Source organism: Belonocnema kinseyi, chromosome 1 (genome assembly GCF_010883055.1).
Source record: "Belonocnema kinseyi isolate 2016_QV_RU_SX_M_011 chromosome 1, B_treatae_v1, whole genome shotgun sequence".
NCBI lineage: Eukaryota > Metazoa > Arthropoda > Insecta > Hymenoptera > Cynipidae > Belonocnema > Belonocnema kinseyi.
The window spans coordinates 112,687,066-112,692,737 of NC_046657.1; positions in this window are offsets into that span (position 1 = coordinate 112,687,066).

Sequence of the window (5,672 nt, forward strand, 5' to 3'; positions counted from 1 at the left end):
AATGTTTGAGATTGCTGGTCCTGCTAATATTGAATCATCAGCGGTGATAAAGTACATAATTGATGGCATTCAAGATGCAGAAGTGAACAAACAAATCCTCTATGGTGCTACGAGTTTAAAAGAATTGAAGGCAAAATTTTTATTATATGAAAGAATGAAAGAGAAAATGACAAGTCACACCAACAATCGCAGAGGAAAGAATCATATCAGCGCGTATTGTCCGATAAAGTCGAAAGGGAGGAAATGTTTTAAATGCAATGAATTTGGTCATGTTGCGTCCAAATGTGTTCAAAAGAAGACTTCAGCGATTGACTCATCAAAATCGGTATGTAATGTCATTTCGGCTGATAACGGTAAGCCTCACACAATTGTTACAATTGGGGTGAATGATTTGCGTGCGTTGCTTGATACAGGTTCAGATTTGACACTTATTCGCATTCAAAATTATGCAAAGATCGGGGCACCTCCGTTATCAGTAAGTTCATTAAAATTCAAAGGAGTAGGTGCAAACAACATGACACTTGGTGGTTTTCTAGAAGAAATGAATGTTTGTAGAGAATGATATAAATTGACTATACATGTAGTATTGAACGAACTAATAGAAACAGAACTTATTCTAGGTCGCGATTTCTTAAAAATAGTTGAGTATAGTTCATCAGGAGGGGTCATTTCAGATATAAAAAAATTAACGGAAATTTCAGAAAAAAATTTAGACGACGATAAAGTTCCGAATGTTTACAAAGTTGATCTTTTTGATGAAGAAGATAATCTAGATTTAACTTACATTGCCAACCCTGAATATAGAGAAAAAGTAGCACAAATTGTGCGCGATTATAAAGCTGAAAAGGTTCAAGGTCGTTGAGCCAGTGTATCAAAGAGCGAGACGACTGTCAGCCGCGGAAAGGGAGGATGCAAACGCGATAATAAAAAAATGGTTAAAAGCAGGTATTATACGACCATCAGATTCTGAATATGCCAGTCCGATTGTGCTTACTAAAAAGAAAAACATTTCTAATAGGCTATGTGTAGACTATAGAATGCTTAATAAAAAAATCGCGAGAGATCGGTTTCCTCTTCCACTAATTGAAAATCAACTAGATTCTCTACAGGGTTCGAGAGTTTTTAGTACGCTAGATTTGAAGAACGGATTTTTTCATGTTAACGTACCCGTTGTGTTTGCGGTACCGTTTCATTCAGCTTCGGCTTAACCTACATAGAGGTTTAACCTATCCTAACCTAACAAAACCTGACCTAACCTAACCTAGCCGAATGAAATTTAACCACACGTGTAGCTATGTAAGCCTAAGGTTCTCAGTCTTAAATGTGTGCTATATTTAATAGGTTAACTCGATCTTAACCTACAAATGAATGTAACTTAACAGAACCTAACGAAATTTTGCTTAACGCAACACAACTTAACTTAAGTGTTCCCGTTGTAACACAATAAAATTCATGTCATTGTACTACAGGTGGTTAAAAATTTAGACGCACATTACTCATTTGAAGAAACTTAGAACTACAAGTAGAATTGACCCCATTTCAATTAACCTGACAAAGTTTGTATCAATTAATATGTAGAACTGTAACTTAAACATGCAAATGAATAAGAGTTTTATTCAAAAAAATTTTCTCTCTGCTTTTCTTAGACTCAAGGGATATGTTTATACTATCTTTCGTGTTTACATTTTATCTTGCTTTTTATCGTAATTAAATTGATTTATAGACCTACTTCAGTCTATTTTCTGCCTGCTATAATGTGTCCTTTTTTCTTCGAAGGAGCGATGCAAAGGGTTACGCTTGTGTTTAAGACCTACATTCGTTTCCCTTTTCAACATCCAGCAAAATCAGCCATAATGACCTCATCCCATCTACCCTGATATCGTTGTTCCATAACTTTGATGTCTTGATGAAAACTTTCCCCTTGCTCTTCGCTGAAATCACCAACATTTTCTGGAAATTTATCCAGATGAGAATCTAGAAAGTGAAGTTTTAAATTCATCAAGCAGCCTAACTTTTTGTAGTTTCTTATCATTTTCGCAACAATATTCTCGTAGTCTGGACTTTTTTTGTTACCGAGGAAATTTGCGTTTACTGCTTTAAAACTTTCCCAAGCGTCCATTTCAATTTTCGTCATGTGGCTCACGAAATTAGTATCTCTCGTCAATATTCGAATCTGTGGTCCATCAAAGACTCTTTCTTTCAATTTAGCGTCTGAAACATTAGGGAATTTAAGGAATATATACTTATAACATTGTCCATCTTTGCCTAACGCCTTGACAAATTGCTTCATGAGCCCAAGCTTTATGTGGAGGGGTGGTTGTAAAATTTTTTCTGGATCAACGAGGCTTTGGTTGATGATGAGAACCAGGTTTGAATGAATCTCTTAAAGGCCAATGTTTTTTGCTGTAATGATTGGCTCGATCTCTGCTATTCCACAGGCATATAAAGCATGGCTCTCTCGTAAAACCCGATTGTTGGCCTAATATCATTGTTATGATTTTGAGATCACCACATATTCGCCATTTGTGATTCGTGTAATTAACTTTTTCAAGAAGCATTTTAACATTGTTATATTCTTCTTTGATGACCGTTGAGTGAGATATAGGGATAGGAGCGTAATTATTCGTGTTAAGCAATAAAACAGCCTTAATGCTGTGTTTTGACGAATCAATGAAAAGTCGCCATTCTTCGTCTCTGTACGCATTTTTCTTCAAGTGGTTCATTAGTCCCTTAACGTCAGTGCAGTACAGTAAAGACGTCTCTTCGTCTTTAACGAAAAACATTCTGAATTCTTTGTCCCTGTCGCGATAGAATGAAACTTTTGTCTATGGCTCTAGAAGATTTCTTCTTTTTAGAAATGAAGCGGCAAATTCAGCGCCGACTTTCGTCATCTTTTTCGCCATTTTCATCGGAATCATCAGAACTATTTTCTGTTCGATCACTGGTTTCACTACCATCTCCATGATGTTGACTTTCAACTTCCATTTTATCATCTTCTAAAGCGCTTAAATCAGTCTGGCGTGCATTTTTATTGATTTCAATTGCTCTTGTGACTGTGCACACATTAATGTACGAAATGTTATTTTTATTGTTGGCGTTGAAGCCTTTGACGGAATTCATGCAAAAGTAACAGTCCTTCGCAATAACAGTTTTTTTCCATGTGGTTGGTGTAGAGTACTTGCGGTACTTTTCGTTGTTTGGATTTTTTAGACGATGCAACATAAGTCTGCAGGAAGTGCAAATGACGTGAGGAACCCATTTTGTTTCTTGGTGCAGCAATTTACGATCAAAACACTTTTCGTAAAGACTTTTCACTTCCTCGTCGATTGATTTTCGCAAACTGCTCACTTTATATGTACTGCAAATGTAACAGAATTAATCTGAGCTATTCTTGCAGGCATGCGATTGAGAAATGCTCGCGGTTTTTTTCCTTGTAGCATGAGACTCTACACCAACCAAGTGATCCATTGGTGAAGAGCTACGGTTGCATGATGACGACGTCGGAGAGCCCGCTTTCCCACCCTGACCAGACGCCGATATTGGGGGTTTTCCCTGCATCGTAATACACTTTTTACTTGTGTCTGCCATGACGGCATGAACGCGGTTTACCCAGGGACTCAGCCAATGTGGATCCGTTGCCCACCGTCACCACGTGGAGGTACCCTGGTTACAGACACAGGCGAATAATGCTAGCAACAAGCGGTTACGAAACTCCATACATTTACTGCTATTAATGTCAAAATATCAAAGTACACAAGAACAGGGTTGCCAGTGTAATCGGTTAAGTTAGGTCAGGTTTTGTTAGGTTAGGATAGGTTAAACCTCTATGTAGGTTAAGCCGAAGCTGAATGAAACGGTACCGCAAATACAACGGGACAACACAATCAGTTTAATTGTGTTTCGTGAGGTTAGGTTAGGTTAGGCTCGGTTAGATTTATTTCTAGGTCAGGCTCGAGTTGACCCATTCGATGTATCACACATTTGCTACTGGGAAAATATGCTTCCAGAGCTTTACGTGTATTTCAATAAATTTCTGTTAATTCAGGTTAGGTGAAGTCAGGTTCTGTTGGGTAAAGTTATGTTAAATAAGTTGATATCAGGCAAGGGTTGATCCTTCACAGTTTTCGACATGTTTTTGAAGTGAAAATTTGCATCACTGGAATTATTTTTAAATGTATTTGCCTCAGTGCATGATTTTTCGTCATTTTTTGAGGTTATGGCTCAACCATGACGTGATGGGTGATTTTTATACCGAATTTGAATTTAGCGTCTCAAAATCCATAGGAATACGTGTGTCTTCTTACCAGATCCGCCCACTTTTTTCTGTGTGTGGCTGTGTTATTTTTCCAAACATATTTTTCAAATAGTATGTTCTGAATTAAACATAATATGATATATTATTTCTTAATGTTCTTGAAATTGAGTATTAATGGTTTACATATTTTTGGCTCATTATTAAATACACAATAAAAGTCATAATAAAATCTCAATGATGAAAGTGCTTTGATTATTGCATTCTTTATAGCGTGGCAATCTTTACCATGATGATAATATGAAAAAGCACATTCAAGAATGCAAATTATGATTCAAGTTTCAACATTTTCTCTGAACAAGATTTATGAGGGCGAACTGCTGTATTTTAGCTAATTTATAACGATTAAAATAATAAAAACATTACTTTAGTTAACCTTTCACAATTAGTACAATTCATCTAAAATCATTTGAATAATAAAACGCATAACACAAGCCAATTTTGAAATTTACGAAAAAATTTAAAGCTAAGAACAATATGACTTCATCACGGCGAATTCACATTTTTTGGTGATTTAGAATCTCTACATCTCCCCTTCAAGAAAACAAATCAGAATAGAAAAAGAACGAAAATTACCTGAAAGGTTTAAAAATTGTTATACATTTAACAGTAGTAATTGATAATATTGAAAGATATATTGCAGTAATATCGGACTCGAAATGCTTGGTACGATTTACAAAATATGTTTTGGAAACATAATTGTTTTAAGCAAATTAAATTTGTTTTAAACAATTAACAAATTGTGAATACACTTTTGTATAAACTGTGCAGTCAGAAAAGTAATTGGACGTGTTCTATTTTATTTCCTTTTTCTTTAAGGTATCGGGAAAAACTGCTAGAGCAAATAAAAATTGTTTACAAAAATAGAGATATGTTAAAAATTAGAATGAATGTATAAAAATTATGTAATTATTGAAGAAAAAGTAGTTCAGGATACGAATTTGAAAAAAATTGAATATCTCTTTATCAATTTTTAGAAATTGTGTAAATACACCAGAATTAATTGTTTAACTAATTATATAATTTTTAAAACAGAATGTAATACTTGAAGCAATGACCAAATATTGCTATTCAAGAAGAAAATAGATTACTTTTACATTTTTTGGGGAAAAATAATTGTTTAAATAATTTACATTTATTTAAACAATTAAACATGGTTTAAAAAGTAATGGAAAATATTCAAATTTTCCAGTGGCAATAATTTGTATGAAAACGACGACAGAAATTACTAACAATTGAAAACAATACGTAAAAAATTTTATTTTTTATTTTTGGGCCATGTTTGTGGCGATGAAGGGGAAGGGGGTAGAAAATAAAAGTTATTATTTTTATCTTATTTCGTAAACACTCCTCTTTAATT